This window comes from Cricetulus griseus, chromosome 5 (assembly GCF_003668045.3).
Source record: "Cricetulus griseus strain 17A/GY chromosome 5, alternate assembly CriGri-PICRH-1.0, whole genome shotgun sequence".
Lineage (NCBI taxonomy): Eukaryota > Metazoa > Chordata > Mammalia > Rodentia > Cricetidae > Cricetulus > Cricetulus griseus.
In genome coordinates this window covers 181,826,994-181,853,731 of record NC_048598.1, presented here as the reverse complement: position 1 = coordinate 181,853,731, position 26,738 = coordinate 181,826,994, and the positions used below count along the sequence as shown (strand labels likewise).

Genomic DNA, 26,738 nt, shown 5'->3' with positions numbered 1-26,738 from the left:
GGTTGTAGGGCCAGTATGCTGCAGGCCAGAGAGGTGGCCGAAGCTGGGCTCTCCATCCAGATGGCACTGGATTGCTGCAGAGCCCACCCCATTAATTCTGACCGTCAACTTGACTGGATTAAGAAACACCTAAGGCATTAATGGGGCATACCTCCAAGGTATACTTGATGGCATCTCCAGAAAAGGATAGCCAAGGAAGAGAGACCGATTGCAGTGCGCAGCACTGTGAGCTGGAGTCCCAGACTGAATAGAAGAAGCAGCCCCCTGAGCAGTGATGTGTGCATCGCTCTGCTTTCTGGTGGCAAAAACAATAGCAAACGTGACTGGTTGCCTCATGATCCTGCCGCTATGTTTTCTGACGATAGCCTTTAGCACTTAAAGTGCAAGTCCAAATCCTTCCTTAAGTGGCCTTTGTCAGGTATTTGTCACAGCTGTGACACAAGAAAAACAATACACACCCTATTGCCACCTCCTCAGGGCAGGGCAGGCAAAGCCTAGTCCATGTCTCCTGCCCCTTCTGTCACAAGCTCCCTGGTGTTGGTGGCCCTCATTTCTGGAACAATAGGCAAGGCCTCGGTGGCTGCAGAACCCCATACTCTGAGCCTCCCCGCCCTCCAGGGTAGGGGAGATGCCCCCCAATCTCTTCCACCTGCGCTCCAGTCCTCAGCACCTCAGGGAGAGCTTCTGGGGACCCGCCTCATGCAGTCCTTCCAATTAGAGTCTGCTAGTGAGGTCCAGCCCAGCTCAGGCAGCTGGGCACCCCCTGAGGGACAGGGATAATGGATTAGAAGGCCACATTGAGTCTCATCTTTGTTGGGGGATCAGCAGTGGGTGCTTTGGGTCCCCAGGGCCTCTAATTACAGCCCCTTAGAAGGAGGCGGCAGGGCTGGCCAGGGGCCTGAATGAGCCCCCAAGCTCTCTGCTTGCACCCCAACCTGCATCTGAGTCCCACTCCTGACAGGCTCAGTCCAGCCACAGTGCAGGGGAGAGTGTGGCAGCCTCCAGGCGCCTGGCCCTGGTGGCTTTTGGTCCCTGTTGGAGGACGGCCTGGGAAGTCAGTAAATCACTCAGATTGGCACATCTGGGGACCTGACCTTGTCCTTCAACACAGTGGCTTCCCTGTGGACATACTGGGCTGCCCTCACCTGATGGAGTTTGGGGATGTGTGGCCCACTGGACAGCTCCTGGGCATGTATGTTGGCTCAGAAGGCAAGACAGGCCACCTGGACTGGCCTCATGTTCATCCCTCATACTGCACACTGTATAGGCAAGTATCTAGAGGGGACACAGGTGACAGGAGCCCACGCAGTGGGCAGGGAGGGTCCCTTTCTAGCCATGGGGCCTCACCATGCCACCTACCCCGTGGTGATACTAAGTTGCTGAAATCTGTTTCTCAGCTTGGACCCTCATCTTTTGTCCTATTGGCCCAAAGCTCTACTGGTCAGCTGTGCCCTGGGAAACCTAGGGGAGACGGGCATATCACTGTTGTTGTGATCACCCAGAAAGGAGAGGGAGGAGGGTATGTGTGATCTCTGTCTGAGCTGTCAGCAGTTTCTTCCCAGGTAAGTCATAACTTCTCTGGACAGGTTTCTTCAGCTTCTTCCTCCCTGCATCTGAGCTCCCTCCTTGGTTGTTAAATGACAGTATTCCTTGGGAGGTGAGGGTATCAGGAAGGCTGGGAGGAGGTGGGCCCAGGCCTGAAGACTCCTAGTTGGGAGGCTCCCCAGGTCTCCCAAGGCCAATAAATAAGCCGGTCCAGCTCACACGCAGTTGGCAGTTGCCCCGTGAGAGGGGCAGCTCGTCTATGGCATCACACAGCAGTACGGCAGGTGTGAGTTTTATGGGGTCCGATTCTGTGTTCTCCTATTGAGATGGCCAGAGAAAGGGAAAGCTGGCTGCTGGCATTCACGGGGCTCCTGGCCAAGCAGGCAGTTCTCGCCGCCACATGGCTTCATGTTCATGAGCACCTGCTGAATGCCAAGCATGCTGGGGGTCCGGTCCAACCATTAAGGAGGGCCTGATTTGCATCAGCTATGGCCCAGCCTTGGTTTGTCCACCCCTCCTGATGGCTACCCTGGAGGTATTTGATGCTACTCATCTGGAGGCAGGCTGCCATGGTTTTGGATGCTTCCTAGATTATTGGAGGGTTTTTTGTTTTTTTTTTCCTAAATCAGGGCAAGAGTGCGTGTGTAAGAGTGCGCACGTAGACTGAATGCAGACATTCGAGTCGATGACAGACAGAAGATGAGGCAGATCCCCCAAGTGATGTCACATCCAAGACAAAAGATGGGCAAGAGGACCATGGGCTCATTCCTGACTGGGGTGCTGGCTGGACCCGAAAACCAGGGATGCCTGGACTTCAGGGACTCATGGAGTTTGGGTAGGTATAGAAGATGCTGGCACACAATGCTAGCAAAAGGAGAGGGGTCAGATAATGAAGTTATAGAAAGAGGAGTTCTGGGTCATTAGAAAAGTAGGATCTTGTGGGGAAGCTAGAGCCGGACAGGTGTCCATTGCAGTCTTGTGGGAAGCTTCCAGCCCTGCTGCAGCAGGTAGGCCCAGCTGGGCAATAGTCACATGTCCTGAGATGGTATCTCTGGGAGTTCCAAGGGGCTAGAGGCTTTCTTGATGGACAGAGCCTGCTGTGGGTGCCCTACCAGGCTCCAGCACTATTTCTCTTGTTCTGTTATTTCTCTAGTTGCTCTTGTTCTGTTATTTGTCCATTCTCAGGGGATGGAGGTGGGCCGAGCACATAGTAGCTATCCATGGCCTAGATGAGGGCTCGAAGCCAGGGAAGAGACAGGCAGAGCAAGTGTCAAGATGGTCTGTATTGCTGCGCTTCCCTCTACCTGGAACCTCCTGCTTCCTGGTGTGGTTCGGAGCTTGATGTGGCTAGGGTCAGCGGCCATGAGGTCAGCAGGCAGGCAGCCTGGCTGTCTTTGCTCTCCTGGGCCATTTCTCTACTCAGGCTCTGGCTGAACTAGGTCCCGATCCAGGAGTCCCCATTCTTCCCTGTGACTTGCTTTAGGAGCTGGGGCAGCCACCTGAATCAATGCCCTGGGTCTTGGGGGACACACAGGGCCCCGACACATCTAGGACCCATCTGTGCAGTCCCGAGATTTGGTTCCCTGAGGGAGGGGACAGGGACTGGGAACATCAGAGTAGACACTGGGCTGAGTTGAGACACTGTCTCAGGGCCACAAAGGGCTAGTCACCTGGCTGACCTTGTTGCACAGTGGTTTTGGGATAGCCTGGGCCAAGCTTCCACTGCCCTGGTTTGCTGTAGTTCTGGGCCTTTGTTCACCATCTGTCTGATGGTGGTTACTCATTCGCTTGTTGGGAATATTCAGTGTTGTTAAGGAATTCCTGACGGGAGCAATCTGATCCAAGCCTGTGGGAGGGACAATCAGTTGGCTAAGGCCCGGTCAGTAAATTAGAGAGGACACTGCCTGCTCTGCTTGGGGGGGGGGGCAGGTTGGGTCTGAAGGCTCAACGCTATGTGGTGAGGCAGGAGGACAGCTGAGTTACTGCTTATGGCTGCCAGGCCTGGGAGGAGAGATGAGAGCCTGCAGCTCCGCCTGTCCTCTAGATGAAAGCTAGTCCAGCAGGCCGAGTGCAAGGGAGGAGACGCCAATTACAGATGAGCGCACACTCCCCAGGCAGCCACCCTCCCCCTAGGATCAAACACTGCCCTCCTCACTGCCTGCCCCGGTGGCAGCACTATGTCCAATTATGAGTCTAACAGGGCGGGTGGTGGCCTAATGTGAATTCAGCCATTAGCCCATCCCTAGTAGCTACTAATGAGCACTGCTGTGTGTGTCCATGTGTGCCCATGAACCCATGCGTGCATGTGTAAATATGTTTACGTGAGAGTACAGCACAATGCATATATGTGTGTGTTCAGGTGTGCTCATGTGCCAAGTGCATATGTGTGTAAATACGTATGTGTGTGTGCGTGCGTGCGTGCGTGTGTGTGTGTGTGTGTGTGTGTGTGAGAGAGAGAGAGAGAGAGAGAGTACAGTACAATGCGTGTGTGTGTGAGAGAGAGAGAGAGAGAGAGAGTACAGTACAATGCATGTGTGTGCATGAGAGTACAGTACAATGCACACGTGTGTGTGTGTGTGTGTGTGCAAGCGAGAGTACAGTACAATGTGTGTGTGTGCATGAGAGAGTACAGTACAATGCACACGTGTGTGTGTGTTTGTGTGTGTGCATGAGAGTACAGTACAATGCACACGTGTGTGTGTGTGTGTGTGTGCATGAGAGAGTACAGTACAATGTGTATGTGTGTGTGTGTGTGCATGAGAGAGTACAGTACAATGCGTGTGTGTGTGCATGAGAGAGTACAGTACAATGCACACGTGTGTGTGTGTGTGTGTGTGTGTGTGTGCATGAGAGAGTACAGTACAATGTGTGTGTGTGTGCATGAGAGAGTACAGTATAATGCACACGTGTGTGTGTGTGTGTGTGTGTGTGTGCATGCGAGAGTACAGTACAATGTGTGTGTGTGCATGCGAGAGTACAGTACAATGTGTATGTGTGTGTGTGCATGCGAGAGTACAGTACAATGCATGTGTGTGTGTGTGTGTGTGTGTGTGTGTGCATGAGAGAGTACAGTACAGTGTGTGTGTGTGTGTGTGTGTGTGTGTGTGTGTGTGTGCGCGCGCATGCTCACATGCTCAGGTCAGCCAACCCTGATACCTATTCCACCCGTATTCATAGGGGCTAAGCTTGTTGCCTGCCGTGTGAACAAGCTAGCTAAGCCCGCTCTTCTCATCTGTCCGCCACCCCATCTCCATACGCCATCTCATACCATCTACCCCCACAAATCACACCCCACATCTTACCTGGCGCCTGCCCCAACACTCATACCCCATCCCTTCCCACAGCCACACCCCCACTCACCCCTCCCGTCCCTGACACATCCCCCCACACCACACCCCAGGGCTCTATCCTATCTCAAGCCCACCTCACACTGTATACATCCCTTCCCAAGCCCAACATACACCCCGACCCATACCACACCCCATCCATACACCCCACACTCACACTTACCCACACCATACAACTCTGCCCAGCCCTACATACCTCACTCCAACCCACGCCACACCCTGGGCCCCACAGTACGGCAACCCCAACTCATCCTCCACCCCCTACCCTCAGGCCTGCTTCACACCATAACCCACACACCATACCATACCCAGCTTCCAACGTCACATCACACCCACATACCTGACCCCACCCACCCCACACACCGTATCACACTCCAGTTCTTCCTATCACACACCGTGTCCTACTTGATCCAGTCTATTCTACCACACGCCAGTACCATGCCCACCTGACCCTCGGATGGCTTTGAACCCCCTGATTGCTTGCCTTGTACTTGAGAGTAAATAGTAAATAGTCCTAGAAGAATATAGACCTAGGGGTATAAAGTTGGGGAAACCGAGGCAAAGAGAAGCAAAACGAGCCACCTAAGGTCACAGAAATAGTTGTTTTCATAAGCAGCTGGATTCCAGGCTGGGATAATCCAGCCTCTCTCTTTGCCTAGGCTTTGCTGGAGAATCGGGGACTGACCCTAGACATCCAATTCCTTAGAAAAAAGTTGAAATCCCTGGGCAGCTGGACCCTGCGGCAGGCAAACAGAAGAACTTGTTGATCTGGATATAGAGTAGGCAGCTGCCTGTTCATTCTGGGTTCAAGGAGGTGACATTGTTTACTGTTTGTCCCTTGTTGGTGCCTCCAAATGGATGGGTGGGGCCTGTCTTTAAGATGGAATGTGGGACTCACATGTTTACATAACCATTGAAGCCTACGAGGAAAAGCAACGTCTTCACTTCAGGTCATCTCTGGGCACCCTTCCTGCTAAGCCAACCTTCTGAGCGTCCTTGAGGATCTGATCCCTTATGTGCCTGAGAGGTGTGGAGGAGTTGGTTGCCTGCCAGGGAGGGACCCTGTAGCTAGTGCAGCAGGCCAAAGCTCTCCTTGTGGGAAGCCCTGGAAGGATGTAAATACCCGCCCCCACTCTATCTACCTCAAGGAGATGTTACCAGACACTTCCTACTGAAGTACCCACTTGCCTGAGCTCACAGTGCAGGACCAGCAATGTGGGTGTGTGAGAGACCCTCAGCACCCCATGCTGGTGTCTCCTTTTGACTGGGACTCCTGTGCTGCTGGCCCCCACACCCTTCCCAGGGCTTGCTTCCTGCTTGGATCGGCTGACCCCTCTCCAGCCCTTCCTACCCATCCTAGTTCTATCCTGAGACTGCCATTTGTAGAGTCCCGATGCCTGCTGGGGCCCCGTCCTCTCCATATGAGCTCCCTGGGGTTTAGGCTCTTCACTCCGCTTGCTCTTGCCCCTTATGACTGCTTCCGGAGCCCTCGTGATGCCACTCCTCTGCTCCTTGATACCCGGTCCTGCTGGGTTCTGACATAAGACAGCACACACACCACTGAGTGCTGGCAAGGGGAAGCACCCACCCAGCTCAGACACACAGCAATTGAATCCTCAGGCTGACGAATAGTTCAGCAAAGCTGTAATTAAAATGTACTTGGGAAGCACTTACTTGTGTCTAATTAGACCTTGGGTTTCTATGGAGATCCCTGTAGTTGTAATAGGAACATCCTCTTCTGCAATTGTAGGCCATGGGCCAAGGGGCCAAGTACAGACAGCCCTGGGTTATGGCTAACCACCCCTCCTTCCTTCCATCCGTCAGCTAACCCAGAAGGACATCCTTCTTCCATGCTCCTGGGAGAACCAGGAGGATCCACGCTAACAAAAATGGCTCTTGGAGTTGATTGTCTTCCCAGGAGGCATCCTAGGCTCTCTGCTCCCCAAGACTATGCCCAGTCCTCCTTGGGGGGGGGTCACCCAGGCTGAGTAGGTGCTGGGCCTCAATGGACTTTGTCCCAGGATGGAAGAAACTCCAACAAGCCCTCCTTGGCATGCAGCCAAGCCCAGCCTCTTCCCCAGGAGAGGCCAGCAGTGTGAGTCTTGCTCACCTTTCTCTGTATAGAGTGGCTGGCCCCAAGGATCAAAACCCTGAGACGGGGCTGCAGGACTGCTTTGAGGTCGGCCTGTGTTGGTTAAGCCCTACAATACTGTGTCATACCAATTCAGGCTTTATGGCAGTTAGCTTTATGCCAGGGAGCTTCGAACCAGAGGCTGTCAGCACCGAAAGGGGCCACCCAGTTACTCACCCTGATTGATGAGGAAACAGAGGCAGTAAAGACTTAGGTGACAAGCACCTCAGAGCCAGCTAGTCTCAGGGACTTTGGCTTTCCAGCCAGGGCTGGAAAGAGTCGGAGGTTAGGAAAGGAGGGCGCAGGAGATGCTGGGGGTATGGGAACATTCATTAAGCATAGGGTGGGGGGGGGGGTACTTCTCACTGAGTCTCTGTCCTCTGACTTTGCTGTTGCGGTGTTTTCAGGGGAGGTAGGGCTGCTGCGGTGACCCTCTTCCGGTAAGTGTTGGTCAGAACCATGTTGGCTGCTGCCAGCTGTGTTTTGTGCTAACCCTCAGAGATACACTGGACAAAGGGCTGAGGCTGTCATGGAAGAACCAGGTTGGCTGTGGGGAGGGCTGCTGATGTGAAACAGCTCTCTGCCTTTCACACCTCCTGCCCGCTGCTTTCCCTGGGACACCTCTTAGCACCTTGGAATGAACTGTAAGAAACCCCTGGCAAGGCCAGCAGGACACTGACTAAGCCTGGGTTGGGGCAGTGAGGAGAGGCCCTGCTGGGGAGCCCTTGCTCCTGCTCTTGTGCAGGGCAGGCTGGCTCCAGCTCCTCCCCCAGAGCTTGCAGGTGACACTGAAGGTGGGAGCTGAGGTTTTGAGATCTGTAAGGTCAGTTAACCTACAAACTTGCAGAGGCGTTGTTCTCACTGGGGGAGCCAGGCCCACAGGATAGAGCGGTATGCAGAGACCGGTGCTTTCTGATGGACCCTCAGTGGCAGTCCCTAGCATCCATGGCTCTGGAGCTGAGGCTGGGCAGAAGCAAGGGCTCTCTGTAGACTCCATTTGCATTCCCTCTGGAGTTGTAGTGTGTGTCCCACGAATCCCAGCTGACTTCCCAACTGCTCTTGATATCTGGCTGTCAGTGCCTTGATCATGCACAGCTCCAAGCATCCTCAGGGGTCTTCCTTCCCAGAGCCCCACCTTCCATTCCAGAAACAGACAAGAGAGCCTGCATTTGGCTCCAAGAAGGCACCGTCTTTTCTTATTCCCAAGGAGGAGGAAGTCTTGGAAAAACTGATAGGGTGGAGGGGTCCAGTAATGCCCCCCGTGGCTGGACATCACTTTCTACTGACCTACTGGTACCTCAGCACTTAGCTGGGCTTGGGCTGGAACCTGGACTTTTGGCTCTGAGTTCTCTGTGACCTAAAGTGTGGTGAGAATGAGAATGAGGCCAGTTGTGTGGCTTGTGGAGAAGTCAGCTGCTGGCACTATGGCTCCTGCCTTGAGAGGGGCTTTCTCCCCCCTCTATAGTAAGGAGAGGATAGAAAGCCTGGGTTTTAGGCTGCCAACAAGCAGATGGGCTGATGAGGGTCAGTGCCCAAGTGGCAGTGCTGGGCCACTGTACACAGTAAGTTCCGAGCTTCCAAGACCATCTTGGTGGGTTAGCTTCAGCCGTAAGCCATTTCCAGCTGAAGGCCAGGGGCCCTTTCACCTGTTTCTTCTTAGCCTAGGAGGCCGGACTGGACCCTTTGTGCGAGCTCCCTGAAGCCTGCTTGAGAAGGTGGCAAAGAGGTGGGACCAGGTCAGTGGGGGAGGAGTGTGGAGACCACGCCCTGCTGGTGGCCCAGAGGTGCAGCTCTGTGCCCGCATCTCTTTCTTGGGGTCTCAGGAGCCCCACCCTAGACAGTGAGGATCAGGCTGGGAAGTGTTGCCTGAAAAGAATACAACGATGACTGAGCTTGGGAGCAGTGTCCTCAGTGTGGTTGGAGTTAGGGCCAGAGCATGTGTGTGTTGGCGTGTGCATGCCCATACATGGAGCTGAGGCCTGCGGGAGCCAGTTCTTGCCTTCTGTGTAGGTCCAGCAGTGTGAACCCAGGTTGCTTGGCTTGGTGACAAGTGCCTGTACCTAATGAGGCATCTTGCTGTATCCAAGAAATTACTTCCTAAGAGACTGACTCCTGGTAATTTATTTTCTTTTTTGAGACAGGCTTGTTGTGTAGCCCAAGCTGGCCTTGAACTTCCCATTCTGCTGCCTCTGCCTCTTGAGTGTCAAGATTACAAGTGTGTACTGTCAGGCCCAACAGGAACCTACTTTTGAGAGAGTGAAGGGTTTATTGTTGCTCCTCAAGCAGAAACCTGCACAGCTGGAGAACGTGCACAGCTGGAGAACCTGCCTCAGTCTAGTAGGTTTGGGGGGGTAGAGTATCTAGACCCGGTCCAGCTGCGAGTAGGGTGGGCACAGGCTATATTTAGGACAAAATGAGACAGTGTAGGATCCCCAAGCAATCCAAAGCAATGCTGCTGATGGGTCAGAACATTCTGGAAGCCCCCTAGCCTCAAAATGTAAGAAATCTTCCAGAAGTTCTAGCCTCATGTACCTGCCCCCATTCTCCATTGCTTCTGGTGGTTGCGGCCAGTAGGCCCGCTGGGCTGCCTTGGGAGTTGGTGGGTCAGGCCATACCCTTTCCACCCAAGGAGACAGGTCACCTCTGGAGAATCCCAGTGGCTTTGGCCTTGAATATCCATGTGGAATTTGCCTCTGCGCATCACAAATATTACATGTTGGCTCCACAAATTGCTTTGAAGCAATAAAGCACAGAGGCTTTGTTCAAAAATAACAGTAAATCCACTGTGTGGAGGCTGCTGTGGGCATCTCTCTGATCTGCTGCGGCCTCTCCCTGACTCCAAAGCCTGAGAGCCAGGCCTGGCCATTGCTAAGTCATTTGCATAGTCCTCTCCCCTCTGCCTTTTATCAATATTTGATGACAGGCTTCAGGATGCTTTTGGTGGCAAGTCCTTCTGGAGCCCCTTCTCATGTGGCAATGATGGAACAGAGGTCTCAGCAGGAGCTCACATCACAGGTCACCTCCTTCCTGAGGCCAAGGTGGCCAGTGATTGGCTGGGCAGCTGTGGCCAGAGCCAGGGGAGTATGGTGATGAATCTTAATGATCTGGGAAGGCCCTGGCAAGCCACCATGCAATTAGCAGCCTGTGGATGTCTGGGTGGATTCCAGACAGAGGCAGGGCTGGGGTCGGGCGGGAGCCAGAGCAGTGAGGGGCTGCTCTGCAGGTGGGTGGGGGGTTTTACATGGCACATCATCTCTGGGAGAGACCCAGGGAGGGACATTTAATTAAGTCCAGCAGCTGCTCAGAAACCATAGTCACACCAGAGTGGTGTGTGATGTCTCTTTACAGGTTACAAGGAGGAGGACCCTGCCTGGCACAATAGCATGGGTGGCTGCCCACCCCCTCAGAACACCAGCCTCTGCAAACTTCATCTTTATCTGCATCCATTAAACTGTGTCTTTGGCAGTGGAGCAGCTCCGTCTGGTGACAGGACCTGTCGGTAAATAAGGGTGCAGTGACAGGTTCTGGGGGCCGGGGATGAATATACAATGTCAGTTCCTCACCTCATCCTGGATAAATAGGAGGGGGGACAAGGCAGGCGGGCAGGAGGGTCAATTTGCGGCTGCCGGGCGTCTCTGGTCTGGATTCCTAGTCCATAAATAACTCACTGCCTTCGGGAGGCCTGGACACGCTGGTGCAGTAGAGCCTATGTGAAGGGCCACAGCTGACAGTGGAGAAGGTGCTCTGGGCTGCTTGACAGCCTGTCTCCCCTGATATACAGATGCTCCCCAGCTCCTGGAGTCTTCCGATCACGGATTTATTGTCCTACAGGAAAAAGGCCTGACACTGTTGATTCAGCCCTAAGTACTTGGCTTTGGGATCTGAAGCCTGGGCTTACTTCTCTGGAGGTCAGTACCTATCTAGGACTGGCTCATTCAATAGATGGGGCAGCCCAAGACCTCCCCACAAGGGAGCCCATTTCACACTCATCAGCCTGGACGGGCCAGAGCGTTCACAGGAGGCTTGCTTCTGTCTTCTCCCTCTCTCTAAGGTAGGCCCAGCATGATGGAGACAGCTGGGCTCCTTATCAGCTATGAGCCATGTGCTCCTGGAAGGGCAGGGAAGGGCCCAGAGAGGGAACTGGCAGAAAGCCTGATTCAGACGCCCTTCTCTGGGTCCCCTTGCTGGTCCTGTGACACGGTGGGTCACTTCATACTCTGTGCTAGATGCTCCCATCTATATTTGTCACCGAGGCAGCTGCCTCTTGGCAAGAGTAGGAATCATGGTGTCCAGGAACTCCCAAACACCTCTCTCCATGAGATGCGGCTCAGCTCTGGAGCTGTGGCCCAGGGTACAAGGCACCTACCAGGCCCTCTCCTACTGAGGTCCACCCTTGTCCCCTCCTGTCTTCTCATCAGGCCATGTGGGCCCCTCCACACCTGCCCAGGGCAACCTTACCTATCTTCTTCAAGCTTCTGCTCTGTAGGCTGGGCAGCCCTGTGTTAGAGTGCCCTGTGTGTGAGTGGCAGCCCCAGGGCCACACAGCAGGCTGTCCAAAGCTCCTTGTGTCACACTTGAGGACCCTGTGTCCTTGAAGCTCTCATTCCTGTTCAGAGGCTCTCATGTTTTCTGAGCCACAGTGGAGTGCCAGGCTCTAGGGGGCACCAGGAGGCTAAACCAATGGGAGTTGGCATCAGCCACAAGGAAGCTTAGGGACCAGCCAGTGAAGGGCCAGGCCAAAGAAACAGAGGTTCCCAGGTGTGAAGTCAGACCTGTAGCACCCAGGGTGGATGAGCAGAGGCACAAAAGAGGGTTGAGGCACCCAGGGGCAAACCCAGGAATAGCTTGGCAGGCAGGGTGGGCACTGGAAGCCATCCTAGACACTGGACCTTAAGAAGAGGTGAGCTTCTGCCCTGCAAATGGGAAGGCTGTTTGCAAGGTGGGGTGTGGTTGGCAGGGTGGCACAAAAAGCCTTTGGACTGGACAAGGTCAATAGGTAACCTGCCTTCTTGGGTCAAGAGCCAGGCGGTATCTCACCCCCAACGCTGGTCTGCTGGCAGCTGAGCCCAGCCACGATCACTTTACACAGAGTCCCTCAAGAGACTGCAGCGAGCAGCTCCTCTGGGCCTGACAGGAAAGATAAAAATGATGAAATGTTTGTTCTCTGACATGGAAAACCAGGCTCCCGTGTTTGGGTAATTGGAAAAAGATCTTCCGGATTCCACGGGCACGCTGCAGGTCAAAGACCTGTTCTCCTGGCCCCGCCCCCGTGTAGGCACAGCTTAGCAGCCTCGCTCAGATGCTGTAGCTGGCTCTGCCTGGTGGCAAGTTTATATAAGCTGGGGGTGTCTGTACCATGTTCCCTGGGGTCTGTGCTCAGCTCTGGATGGGGAATCAGGAACCCCACTATCTTGCTTCATAATTGGAGCCTCCAAGGGAACAGGGAGTACTTTCTGTCCCATGCCTTGAGGTAACTCTCTGAGCTGGGACTACCCCCTATCACCCATCTCCTGGGTCCCTAGCTCAGCATGCAGGAATGGACAAGCAATGTTTGGCGAATGAGTTGACCCAGAAGAGGCAGGTAGAGGGTGGGTCCTCAGCAGTTTGGTAACACATGACAGTGCTCCTATATTAGGCCTGTCACACCGCTCATGCTGGGTAACCATCTCTCAAAATCCCCAACTGCGTAATCAATTTGCAGCTCAGGCCAGTCTGTGAAGTGTCAACACTCCTGCCAAGTGAGTTCCCTTAGGGTCATGGCTATTCAATACATGCCCCCGGGGGTACCCAGTCCAAGCAGGCTGAGTGGGGGTGGAAGGATGCCTGTGTGCAGGGGCTTGATGTGACAGCTGAACGTGGAATGCCACCAAAGCGGAACATCTAAGTCAGTCCTCACATAGCAAGACAGGGCCCACGCCTACACACCTTCTCTTCTGCAGGAGATGGCAAGTTGTGTCAACCATGGCTGCTCACTCAGGCGGTCTGAGGACAAGGAGTATGTGGCTAGCCCTCCCCTTGCGCTCCCTAAAGTGGATGGGTCAGGGAATGACAGTTGCAGCCTGGGAGGCATGCAAGCAGTTCTACTCTGTTGTCTGGTATCTGCAGGGCTGCTCTGCTCTGGGGTGCAGCCCTGCTGGATGACTTGAGCAATGGTGTTGCGCTGCCCTAAGGACCCGATGCAGAGAATCTCAGAGGCCCAAGCTGGGGTTTCACAGAGAATGGTGTCTTGACCCTATCAGATCTGGTCCTGCCCTCAGGACACAGAGGAGTCACTCCTGCCCAAGGTCTGGCTGCTTCCTGAGCCTCCCAGCCAATGCCTCCTTTGCCTTGGTGGTGGCTACAGCCATGACCATGAACCTGGTGCAGCCTGTTGGGTTGCTATGTGCCGGTACTCAGCTCTTCATGGTGAGCCAAATTGCTGCTCTGGGTCACTTGTTCAGCAGCCAAGGTGAGCAGGGGCAGAGGGCCCCATTCACACTCTGACCCCTCTCCCCCTCGCTGGGGCTCCTGGGGACTTGGTGGCTTTGGGTAGAACTGCCCAGCCACCTACCTTGGTCCTTCATGCATATCCCTGGGGTGGAGGGGTTGCCCAGCTTGACTGCTGGGGTGCACGGGGGCTTCCCTCTTGCATCTTGTCTGCCATGTTGAACTTGCCCATAGGTGGGATTTGGCTTTGGCTTTGATAAAAACACCAGCCCAGTGATCCTTCCCCTCAGCAAGGGTTTCCCACGCCCCCTCCTCAGACCTCTTTGGCATAGACAGGTGGAGCTCATGTCAATGTGTTTGTTAAACATTGTGACTTTTCATTATTGTGTCACTAGCCAGGGTCTCCAAGCAGCAATGTCCCTGAGCCCCGTGGCCTGCCCAGCCTCTCCACGCTCCGCCCACGGAGACCCGTTGTGGTATAATGCTTTCTTACTGACCAGCCTCTCTTGTTTGTCTGCATTCTCAGGCCTGCTCCGTGTACATTCCCTGCCTTTCCCCGTAGAGTTCCTGTCCCTAACAAGGCTGCAGTGTCTGCCATGGGGAAGCATGCCCTCTGCTCAGCAAGGATGAGGAGTGATGGCTGGGTCCCACTCCTGAGTGTGTGTGTGTGTACACAATGTGGGTGAGGACAGGGCAGATTTGGGATATATGGTCTAAGATAGTCCTCAGAGAAGGGACATGCCATACACGCCCTGGAGGTGACTAGAGACAAGTGCAGACACAGAGTCCAGGCTGAACACAGAGTCACAAGGTCACCTTGTGACCAGTCTAATGGCTGCTCCTGAGATCACCCTCATGGGTGACCTCAACTGACTCTCTTGGCCACTGCTAGGACCCACACAGAGGGTTAGGGAAGGGAAGGGAGAGGACGGAGAGAGGAGAACTAGGTACAGCAGCCGAGAGAGCAAAGGTACAAAAGGGTGAGGTAGCCAAAATGGCATGGCTGCATAGGGCAGACCCCATGGGGGAAGGGCAGCCCAGCCGCTGGGCTGGGGAGTTCAGGGCAGAGGGAGGAATAACCAGCCATTCTCTGTGGCAGGCAGGGAGTAAGGTGTGCTGGGAGAACCTAGGGGTCATGTCGGTTTGCTATGTTAAATAGGCACCTCAGCCTTTGTCCCAGGGCTTGAGACTCAACAGGGCATGCTACTCCTCTGTTAGGGCCTGAGAGAATTCTGCAAGTGCTGTCATCCTGGAAAGGCCACATTGTTGCCAAGGGCAGGAGTCCTGGGGGACAGAAGCTTACACCTGGGGCCAAGGACTTTGCTGGATAGACCAGAAGAGTCATGGAGTCCTGTTGAAGAGGGTGGCAGAAGGCAGCTGAGCCTCAGGGGCCTTTTGCAATGGAAGCCCCTGGGCTGCTGGCTAGGCCTTTGGGTCCCCTTCTCTTGGGAGCTGTGGGACAGCTGGGCACTGGCCTGGCATCAAGCTCCGAGGCTTGTTCCACACACAGCAAACATAGGGCTGGAGGCCCAGAAACTTCACAGGCTGCCTATCAGTCCTCTTCTCAGAGAGACTGGCTTCATTTCTGCTTCTAAGGAGCTCTGGTGCCCAAGTGGATTGTGGTGGCTCCCCAGGGTCATGCAGCTGGGCTCTGGGTAGTGGGGTACAGTGTGCTAACACAGCAACTCAATATATCTGTGGGGTAAGAAACGCAAGCTGCTGTGGAGTAGGCCAGTGACAGTTGCATCTTCTGACCTTGTCTAGGCTGCTGCTGAAGCCTAGAGAGAAGGGTGGGGCTGCCCCTCCCCTCCCCCTGGAAAACAATGAGAAAGGAGTGGCTGCACCCTCCCCTCCCCCTGGAAAACAATAGTCCCATGAAGAAGAAGCATTTGAGCTGGGTCAATAGGAGTTTGCTAGCCTGAACTGGAGAATGAGTTAACTTAAGGGAGAGATATGGAGATAGAGAGGTGTTGGGAAGAATAAATCCTTCACTAAGTTTGGTATACAGACCCTGCACCATTGTGGTGGCCGGAAAGATTGGAGAGAATGGGAAGAAAGCCGGACGAGGCACTGTCGTAGTTGGGGTCTCTATTGCCGTGTTGAAACACCATGACCAGAAACAACTTGGGCACAGAGGGGTTTATTTTATGGTTCCTAAGTCCAGCAGGAGGGAAAGTCAGGGCAGGAACCCAAGGCAAGGACCTGGAGGCAGGAACTGAAGTGGAGACCATGGCGGAGCAGCACTCTCATTCAACTCCACATGGCTCTTTCTTATTCGACTCAGGGCCAACTGTGCAGGGGTGGCACCGCCCACAGTGGCCTGGGCCCTCCCACATCAATCACTAGTTAAGGAATGTACCCCAGGCTTGCCCATAGACCAGTCTGGTGGGGGCGTTTTCTCAGCTGATGCTCTTTCTTCCCAAATAGCTGGAGCCTGTGTCAAGTTGACATGAGCTGGCTAGGACAGGCCCTAAGGGGTCTTGGGTTTCTTCAGTGCAGAAGCTGTGAGGTGCGGCGGAAAGCTGCTCCGGGGTGGCACACAGTCCTTGTTGGGATGGCTGTGCCCGGGGATGGACGCTCACAGGTGAACCTGCATTTGGAAGTCGCTGGTCATGAGCGTTCCCACGGCACTTCCAGTGTGTAATCCTGGGGCAGGCACCTGAACCCACTCCCTCCAGGGAGATGTTCTCATGCCCCTTTCATGGAGGAGTAAACTGAGGCTAGGTGGGTGACCTTACCTCCTCCTTTGCTGTGCTCCATTGACTGGCCTCTACATCTGCCCACTGGGGCACTTAATGCCTGCTGAGTGGCCAAACTTGAGAGAAGTGGGGTGCAATGCTGCCCCGCCCTACTCCTACTCCTCTTGTATCTTCTTAGGGGAAGGTGTCCCCAGTGATGCCAGTGTCAAACAGTTACACATCCTGCTCACTTCCTTCCTCTCGCCACAGCACTTGGCTGCCATTTAGCTCTGGGAGGGAGCTTCCCAGGGGCAGGAGGCTGTCTGAGGGTGTTTCCACCCAGGCCTATTATTTACTGATAGTGTGTAATGTAGTTGCAGCCCTGGACACACAGTATTTACAGTGTTTGATTGGCTTTAGCTGCTCCCTGTCCAGGAACATTTACTGGGCTTGTGTGCAGTGCCCCTGGGGACACCCCACGTGCTGGCATCAGATTCCACATGGCAGCTCTGCCACCTGAAAAGGAATGCTGACACCTGGTGTCCAGGGGGCGTCTGTAGGGGACAGCCAAGGTGGATACGTCCTCCTGACCCTGGCCTTCATCTTCTGTGTGAATGGGACCAAGTTGACGAGGTCGGCGATAACCAACATACCGTGACCAGTGCTATGATACTGTTAAAGGTATCGGATGTAGCCCTTTATTGAGTACCTACTGTATTCGGGTCTCAACACCGGATCTTCATTCCCTGTTATCCTTGAATGTTTATAGCAGCTTGGTGAGGTCAGAGTTCCCAGTGGGAAATGACCAAAGGGGCCAGGGGAGATGCCCCTGGGGATGCTACATGGAAGCTTCTGCTGGCTCCATTATGAGGAAGATCAGCTAGTGAGGAGCCATAGCCCCTTCCCTTCCCATTGCCTTCCCTCCCCCCTCCTCCCTTCTCCCTCCTCCCCGCTCCCCTTTCCCTTCTCTTCTCTCCCCTCCTTCCCCCCCTTTCATCTTCCCCCCTCCCTGCCCTCCTCTCTGTTTGTCAGGGAAGGCAGACAGCAGTGGGCTCACACCCGTCTCTGTCCCCCAAGCCCAGCCAGCAACCAAAGGCAGATTAACTGCACCTGGCCTGATAAATTAGACATAGGCTGAGCTGGAAGAGAAATCCTGTTTATTACCGAAGACAAAGCTGGGATGCAGGGCGCGTGTCAGGGGGTAGTGCCTTGAGGCAGTGGGCCTCGGGGTGGCAGGGCAATCAGGGCTTTCAAAGTGGCCCTCATTTCTGTGGGAGGCAGGGGCTCCACTGGGGGCTGTGGGGGAGGGGTGGGGCACGTGTCTGTGGGCTGCAGGAGGGAAGGTGATCAATGCAGCCCATCGATTTGCATCTTTCCCGGGCAGTGATCAGGAACACTAAAGGATGAGGCTCGGGGAGGGGCTGGTGGTGGCTTAGGAAGTCTTTCATGTTTTGGGTCTGAGGGCCTCAGGCTTTGTCAAATGGATGCTAGTGAGTATTGATCTGTATTAGAAATGATAATGAATTGATTAGACTGGCCCAGAGGCTTTAACCACTTCAGTGCTAGAAGCTGTTCAAGATGGGGTATGAACTAAGGGCCGTCCCTAGCTCTTACCTTGGTCCTCCATTCCAGGTCTGCAGCTTCCAGACATGTGTCTGTCCGTATGTCCGTGTCCGTGTGAGTCCGTGTGTGTGTGTGTGTGTGTGTGTGTGTGTGTGTGTGTGTGTGTGATATGGAGCAAGCAGCTCAGACTGGGAATCTGTGGCCAAGATTACCAGTCAGAACCAACAGACTTGCCCAGCATTTGGGAGGTCTGGCATTGGCCTCCTGTATGGAAGATGAGATGTTACACATCACAGAAGACAGGCAGGTTCCAAGTAGTGAGGGGAGGGAGTGGCTGCCTCTCTAGCACTCTGGGACTCTATAGTCCTGGGACCTGCTACTTGTTGAAGGAGCTGTGTGGAGTTACTAAATCTTTCACAGACTCACTTTCCTCTTCTGTAAAATGGGATCCCTCTGGACTGGCTGAGAGAATCCAGAGTGACAAATGCTTTATAACTCTGGCTGTTATAAGTCCAGCCAGAGGTAGGCTGGCACTGCTTAACTTAGCCTTGGCGAACCTTTGATGTCAAGGCTTCAGACCCTGGCACTCGTAGGATGACTTGGGGCTAGGCACGCTACAGATGAATTCTGATTACACACCAGGGACTGTGTGGTCTAGGAAGGGGCAGGTATCTCCTGGCTGTGGTGTGTGGAGATAGTTTTGCTTGTGATTGTTTGAATGAGAATGGGCCTCATAGGCTCATAATACTTGGTCTCCAGTTGGTGGAACTGTTTGAGAAGGATTAGGAGTGTGGCCTTGTTGGAGGAAGCATGTGGGGGTGTGGGAGTGGGGGGTGGGTGTCGGGCTTTGAGGTTTCATCTCCAGTGTGCTCTCGCTGCCCCCTACTTTTCAGATGTGAGCTCTCAGCTGTTCCTGCTTCCATGCCTTGGCTCAACCATCATGGCCTCCAACCCTCTGTGACCTTAAGCCCGATGAAATCCTTTCTCTTATAAGTTGTCTTTGTCATGGTGTTTGTCCCAGAGACAGAAAAGTAATGGAGACACACCCTTAGCCTTAGTTTTGCCATCTATATAATGGGAGTGATTGTCCCTATCTTTTCCCACTGCTCATGGGTGTGACTCGGTGGAGAACTGGGAGAGGCACAGGTATTTTGCAAAGACCAAAGCCATGACTTGAGGCTGTGAACCCTGAAGGGCAGAGCCTGGCTGGCTTACCTCATGATTACAAAGTCCGTCTCAAGCTGACAGGATCTAACCTGGCCTTCAGTACCGTTCTCTCCAGCCTGGGGGTGGGTCATGAAGTAGCCTCTGAGGCTAGATTATTTGAGCAGTCTGCAGCCTAGCACAGGGGTGGGGGTAGCTGCGGAAGGTAGAAGGAGGCTGGGTGGGTGCCCTGAGAACATAAGCTGTCCAGAATGAGCAAAAAGATCTTGGTGTGTGTGGGGGTGATGTTTATTGGGTTCTCGGTGCCCCAGTGCACCCTGGAGGGTTTCATAGGTGGGAGGGGGTATCAGTTACTCCTGTGGGAGAGGGAGAAGGAAGAGAGGTGGAGGTGAAGAGCGCTAGGGAGAGTTAACTGTCAGGTGCTTCAGTCTTCAAGGCTGCACGAGCAGGGGCTGAGGGACAAGCCTTGGACTGTGATGGCATAGTGACCTGCGTAACTAGCCCTCAGCATGGCAGGATGGGTGGCTAGGCTCTGTCATTTCCACAGGAGGGAATCAGGAAACAGCTCCTTGTCAGGCGGAGCACACTTTTTGGTTCAGATTATTGATCATTGATGCATAGGCCTGATTGCTGCTTCAAGTTGGCCATGCAGGGCATGGCCATGGGTACTGGCAGGGTGCAGGACACCTGGGGTGACAGTGACATCAGGCACAGACACACAGGTTGGGGTGACGTAGGGTTCTGTCTGCATGAAAGGTGTCAGGGTTGCAGATGAAGTTTCTGTCCAGCCTGGTCCTGCTGCCCTTCAACCCCAAATAAACACACAGAGACTTACATTAATTATAAACTGCTTGGCCAATGGCTTAGGCTTCTTACTAGATAGCACTCTCTTAACTATTAACCCATTTCTATTACTCTGTGTATCTCCACGAGCTCTTGGCTTACCTGGTGATGTCCAGACCTCTTGCTTCCTCAGCAGCTACATGGTGTCTCTCTGGCAGCCTCACTCTCCTCTTCTTCCCAGAATTCTCCTCCTTGACTGGTAGCCCCACCTATATTTCCTGCCTGGCTACTGGCCAATCAGTGTTTTATTCATCAACCAGAAAGAGAAACATATATACAGAAGGTTATCTCAGGCACTTAAGACTGTTCTAGCCAGAAGGTGCTCAGTGACCTGGGGTCAAGGCCTAGTTTGCACCCATGTGATGTTGGTTGTGCCAACTTTAGACACCTGCAGCCATTTCAGGGTGAGTGACAACCAGGGTTGTGAGTGTGGGTGTGTAGGGAATGAGACACATCCAGAGTGAACGTTTGACATAGGCATAACAAGGACCCTTCAGCCTTATTGGAGTGGCAAGTCCATCCCTGGTGACGGCAAAGCCTCCCTCAGGTTTGAATGCAAATGCTGACAGTATGAGCAGAAAATGTCGCCAGTGCTCTCTCCACCCCACTGCAATGTTTGCTGCCTGAAGGCTGCTCTCCAGAGCCTGCCAGTCCTCTTGTTCAGCTGAGGAGATGGTAACCCCGCCTCCTTGCTTATCTCTGTGCAGCAATCATGCACCCCTGTCCAGCTGTTATAGAATAAACATTCCGTGCTGTGGCTTCAACATGGGAGCCCCCAGACCACCTGATCCCGGCTTCTCCGTGTCCACGTGTCTGTTGGTCCTTTGGTGTCTGTCCTTTCTCATTCCCTCAACACCTCATCGCCCTGGTCAGAGTTCCAGGACCCAAGCCCCCGGAAGGGTGATGCAGAAGTGGAGAAGCTAGGACTTTGTACTTACGGTGCCATGCTTTGCACCCTGCTTTAAGCAGAATAAGCCAAATAAGAGAACAAAGTCCATTTTCCTCATGCTTCTTGTTTTATTGTCAAATACAACACACATGAGGCAACATTTCTAAATCATAAATGTGCAGTATGCCCGGGGATGATAAAGCCAGTCTCCATGAGGCCATACAAATCACTCACATTAGGTGAGGCTCTCTAGAGGATCAGAGCTAGTAGAGTGTACTATTAGCCCAGCTTACACACCAGGGGCTGTAGAGCACAACAATGTCTGTGTACATGTGGGAAGGGTTGAGAACCCCGGAGCTGCTCAGTGTACAAAGCCAGATGCCTTAGCCATCCCAAACCAGTGCCGAAGGCCTGGAGTTCTCTGGAGAGCCTGCTCGCGTCTGAAGGCCTGGGAGACTGGGATTGTTAGTAGAAGATGGCAGCAGCAAACAGTGTCAGTAGATGCAATCAACCAGAAAGGAGGCATGAAGGCAGGCCCAGGTGTGCTGTCCCACCCTCAGACCTCTCGGTATCTAGGCTGCCTGCTGGAAAGCAACATCCACTCTGAGGGCAGAATAACCCCTTAGTTAATCCTCTCCAGAGAAGCACAGCCGCACAGCCGGAGGTGTGTCTCCTAGGTGGTTCGGTGGAACTCAGTGGGACTACCACGTCACCCAGCCCCAGTCCCTTCCGGCTGACGACTCTTCCTTGCCGTCCATCACGCCAGCACATTCCTCTCTAAGCAGCACTGGCACTGAGCAGTCCTGTGAGTGTGCATGTCCTCCATGCTGGGATTAGACTGATTACACTTATCTTCTTGTTCTTTTACTGTCTTTTTTTGTCCCAATGCTCAGCCCAGCTTCCTACCTGTATGCCTTCAGGCCTACAGGCATGAGGCTATGGACTGGCTGGAGTTCCGTGATCTCTGGTGATAATCTACAGCTTGCATAGCAACGGCTTGCTATACGATGCAAACATAGCTCAGTCTGATGAAGATGGGACATTTTCCAGTGTGGCTGGGTGCTGTGACCAATGCTTCTCTGAATACACTCATGAGCGAATACAGGTGAACCAGCATCACAGCTTCCAACGTTCCTTCTTAGGAGCTGAGTTACTGGGCCTTTAGGGGTTTGTGTCATTACTCCTTTTAGATAAGGCCAATCTGGTGGCTTTGTGGGGGCTGGGAGAGGGTACTGTTTTGATTTTCATGGACAATTTTTTTTTTTTTGAGTGGCTTTAGATTTACAGAAGAAACAAGTAAGAAGCACAGAGTTCCTGTTTGCCCGTTGACCTGATATCAGACAAAGTGGCTCACATAGGGCTCACATAGGGCTTACTCTCTGCCTGTTACATCCTATGGGTTTGACAAGTGCAGTGAAATGCCCCCCACCCCCCCATATCATACCAGATGGCCACAGCCCTAAAAGATTCTGTGATCTACCCTGTCTGCTTTGCCTTTTTAGAAATTAATTAGTGTGTTAAAAGTTTAAACAATTTATGCTGTGTGCCTATGTGGAGCCAAAGGATGACTTGCAAAAGTCTGTTCTCTCCTCCCACTATGTGGGTTCCAGCCACCAAACTCAGACTGTCAGCATGGTGGCAGGCACTGTGACTGGGCAAGAGGGTGCAGACAGAGGTCAGGGGCTGGAGAGATGGCTCAGTGATTAAGAGCAAGAGCATTGGCTTCTCTTCCAGAGGTCCTGAGTTCAAGTCCCTACAATCACAACCATCTGTAGTGGGGTATGATGCCCTCCTCTGGCATAAAGATGTACATGCAGACAGAACACTCATACATAAAATAAATAAATCTTTTTTTAAAAAAGAGGCTTAAAAAAAAGAGGTTACTCCATCTTGTATTCTTGCTGAGGCCATTCCAGGTTTGTTCCCGCCCCCCCCCCCCAAGGTTTCTCTTTATAACAGTTCTAGCTGTCCTGGAACTCACTCTGTAGACCAGGCTGGCCTGGAACTCATCAAGTGCTGGGACTAAAGGCATGTGCCACCACCAACAGGCGCCATACCAAGTTTAATTAGAATTGTATCTCCTTGATGGAGAGTCCCAAGGAAAACTATGAAACTCTGTTCTAGGTACCTGGGGGTCAGGATGTCTCAGTTAATTTAACTTCTGTTAAACTGACTGTGCGGAACCCCAAGTGCTCAAGGGATGTTGGTATATCCCTGAGTATCCAGAACATGGGGTTTTTAAAGGCAGAAACCACATCCTGGCACCTCGCTCAGGAGCTGTGTGTGTATGTGTGTGCGTGGGCGACAGGGGAGGGGAGATTAGGTACATTTTACATATGGGATTCATGTATTCTCTCCTTGATGTCTGGAGAACGGTCTCCAATAGCCACGTTTTCAGTTGTGTTTGTTACGTGTATAACAAACAGCAGGAAAGGAATCGTGAATAGCAGATAGAGAGAAGTAGCAGACAGATAGCAACACAGTATCAAATCAGGCCCTCAAAACATCCAGCAGGAACTGACCGGGAAACCCTGTTGAAACATAGCTGCGGTTCTGAACAGTAGAGCCGTCTCTCCTGTCTCTCTGCAGGTGAGCCTCTGGCGGCTCTTTCCCACTGTGGACAGCTTAATGCTACAGGATGAACAGCGGTAACCTCTGTTGGAGATGGTTTACCTTCTCGCTGTTCTCAGGGATGGTAAGTTTCAAACCCAGGGCATATTTACACATCATATCGGACTTGGCCACCAGGGTCTTCCAGCATCCCTTAGTCGCTGTTAGAATATAGCTGGCATACTTCTCACTCTCCCCAACTCTCCCCCAGAGGCTCTTCCCTATTTGGTTACTGTTCCATTTTGTACCTTTGGCCTCATGGCTGCTATACCTGGTTCTCTCAGCACCCTCGCCTACCCCCATATGGGCCAGCTCAGTCTGGTCATGTCCATTCTGGACTCTCCCAGAAGTCCCTGTCCCTGCCTCTGGCTGTGTTGTCCCTTTTATCTACAATGACCCTTCTCCTCCACCAAGTCATGTCCTTTCCTTTCCTTTTTCTTTCTTTTTTTCTTTCATCTGGACCCAGGACAAATGACTGAGGGGGCTTTTCAACAAGGAGCACAATGTTTTTTCTCTTGACTTCTCTGGTATCCTCTCCTCGCTGACACAGAGTTAGGCAGGCAAGTCCATGCCCGGACAAGAGGCCTGGAAGAACGCTAAGAAACAGACTTAGGTCTGAAACGGGGATGCCAGTCTGATTCCAGAGCAGCTTAGTGTGAGCTCTCACACACATGGCGACTTCCAAGACGAAGGACACTGCAGCTGGCTGGAGCCACTATTATTTTATTATTATCATCATTTAAACGCGAGTGTGTGTTCGAGCTCCCGTTGAGTTTCTGCACATCACATGCATTCAGGAGCCTGCAGAGACCAGAAGAGGCTTTGGATTCCCCGGCAACCAAATCACTGGCTTTGGTGAGTCACCAAGTCTGGGTTCTCTGCAAGAACTGTGAGCATCCTTAACCCCGGAGCTGTCTGCCCAGCCCCTGCTGGAGCTTTTGGACTGTGCTGCATCATGCCTCCTTGATGCCAAGGCTTTGCTGGCTGTGTCTTTGACCACTGTATGGATGGGGACTTCCTGGGAGTGCTACTGAATTCATTAACCTTTCTCTCTCTCTCTCTCTCTCTCTCTCTCTCTCTCTCTCTCTCTCTCTCCCTCTCCCTCTCTTTCTCCCTCCCTCCCTCCCTCTCTCTCTCTCTCTCCCCCTTTCTCTCTCCTTCTTTAAAAAGCTGCGCCCCACTAGGGAAGTGATGCTCAGCATCCCTGAGGCTTGCCTGCTGCAGCATGTCACCTTGGACCTCCTGCTGCTGGAGGTGTGAGCTGAGCCCTTCCCCCCATGCTGGCCAGTGGTTATTGTTGAAAGGAGGTCTGTGCCCCAGAGTGCCACTGGCCTGCCAAGGTCACAGAAGAAGTGGCAGCGATTTCCAAGTCTTTGTGTGGCTCCCTGTTATGTGTTATGTATGTTCCCTGCCTGTCCTCATGCCAATATCCCCTCCAAATGGCTTTAAAATGAGCTTGGGTCTCCAGCACGCAGGTTTATCCCCACTATTTATGTTTGTGGTGCTGTGGTGGGAAGCCTCTGCAATTCTCGGGATATTTGAGAGTTAGTTTATTCAGCCCTGCCCCACCCCTGTGGGATCTTGGTTGGAAGTGTATTGAAATGAAGCAGCCTGGGGAGAAATGACCTCTTCACAATATCCTAGCTTCTAACATGTGACCACATGGGAGGCGGCTTACTATGTTGCCCAGGCTGACCTTGATTTTGCAATGAACTTCCTGCTCCTGCCTTCTGAGTGCTGGGATCACAGCGTGCACCACCACACTTGTTCACGTGGTGTGGGGGGATCGAGCCCAGAGCTTCATGCATGCTGGGTGAGCACGCAGCCAACTGGGCTGCACCTCCAGCCCCAGTTTCAGACACTGCTATTTGATTCGTTTTGAAATCTCTGACACATTTTATGGTTTTTCAGTCTCTTGCAGATACTTTTGAATGTTTTGTCTTTTGAACTTAGTGAGCATTGCAACCATATCTTGTCGGTCGGAATCCCCCAAACTTTATGTCTTTGAACATCTGTTCCTACTGTCACTTCCTTCCTTCCTTCCTTCCTTCCTTCCTTCCTTCCTTCCTTCCTTTCTCTTTCCCTCCCCCCTTCCTTTTTTCCTTTCTTCTTCCTTCTTATCCCCCTTCTTCCTCCTCCTCTTCCTTCTTCTTTTTCTTCTTCCTCGTTCTTGGTTGAAGAATTGTGTGTGTGTGTGTGTGTGTGTGTGTGTGTGTGTGTGTGTGTGTGTGGTTATCTGCCCACACTAGACATTGTATTTGACAAAGCACTTATGAGAATGATCTGAGCTTTAGGGTGACAGCATCTCCCTTGGTGACCTTTGTGCCGCTGACCACATGCCTGAGAAAAACAGTGTAAAGGGAGGAATTATCTGTTTCGGCTCACAGTAGGAGGGTTCAGCCCAGGGTGGTGGAACATCACGGTAGTGAAGGAAGTGCTCATCTTTGGAGACAGGAAGCAGCGAGATGGAAGGGGCCCAGGCCCCACCTCCTCTGGTCTATTTCCTGTGCTGAGGCCTTCTTAAGTTTTTAGAACCCCAAATAGCACCATCACCTGGAGGATCAGCTTAGAAGCCCTTGAAGGGTCATTTACATCCAACTCATTCACAGCATTTCTCTCTAGAACTGACACTGGACCTATTTTTTCTTTGGGTACTGGGGGCCTTGGTCCAGGCTGACCCCATGTAGAATGACTAAAAGCAAAGTTCAAACCAAGAAGTTCCATGGAGGCTGCGATGGTTGGCACAAGGACTGATTGGCTTCTGACATATAGTGATGGATCTACCCATACGGCAGATTTCCAAGCGTCTAGTGCATCACTGACATAGCACTGGAGAATGCCAACAGCAGCTTCTGGAACCAGTGAGTTAGCTCCAGCCACGCTGCTCCTGCCTCACCTGAGGTGCAGGGTCCGGTCAGTGGGACAGTGTTGGCCAGGCACAAGGAGCTTTGCGTTCTGGGTTTCCCAGCAGGCTCTGGCTTCCCCTGAGTTCTGGGCCTGGCATCAAAGTCAGACTTGTTCCTTAGTGTTTTAGGGACAATTGGAGCTCTAAGTCCAGCTTTGGTGGCTGTCTCCAGTGGCCTCCTGGCCTGACACCCTGCACAGTTCTATGCACAGTTGCTTCTATTTCCTGTGTGTACACAGCATCCATTGCCGCAAAAGCTGATGGCATAGAAGAGAAAAGGGGGGCATCTTCAGGGCTGCTGCTCCCCAATGAGTGGACTGTTTGTGTTGGGTAATTCCTCTCCAGTCTTATTATTTCTATACCTAATAGCTGGTGCTATGAACCAAATGGGCACAAGTGTGGCCGTAGAGACCAGCCAGTCACTCTGGCTCACAGCTATAAAAAGTTGCCCAGCCTCTCTGACCCGAACTTCGGCTGTCAAAGGAACTGAGCCCTGCTTTCTCCAGCTGTTGAGGGGAGCCGAGTGAGGACAGAGTTGCCTGTAGGCTTCGAGAACCCTCCCGGCACTGCAGCTGCAGCTGCGTCCATCGTAAAGGGCCATCCTGCCGTCCTGGATTCCAGGGATCTGGCCAGCTGT

The 26,738-nt window shown here is 53.0% G+C and overlaps 1 long non-coding RNA gene across 13 annotated transcripts in view; it reads left to right on the top strand.

Moving 5' to 3' along the window:
- LOC107978752 overlaps positions 1-26,738 on the top strand; it is an 88,944-nt gene that overhangs the window by 5,343 nt on the left and 56,863 nt on the right. For 7 of the 13 annotated variants that reach the window (XR_004770170.1, XR_004770176.1, XR_004770178.1 and 4 more), the window contains 5 exons: positions 2,175-2,380; positions 8,684-8,759; positions 10,372-10,522; positions 23,176-23,281; positions 23,663-24,051. This is a non-coding gene — a long non-coding RNA (uncharacterized LOC107978752). Of the gene's footprint in view, positions 1-1,111; positions 1,563-2,174; positions 2,381-8,683; positions 8,760-9,164; positions 9,361-10,371; positions 10,523-23,175; positions 23,282-23,662; positions 24,052-24,366; positions 24,923-26,738 lie in introns of those variants that run through there. The other 6 variants (XR_004770175.1, XR_004770171.1, XR_004770177.1 and 3 more) reach the window with 6 other exon arrangements.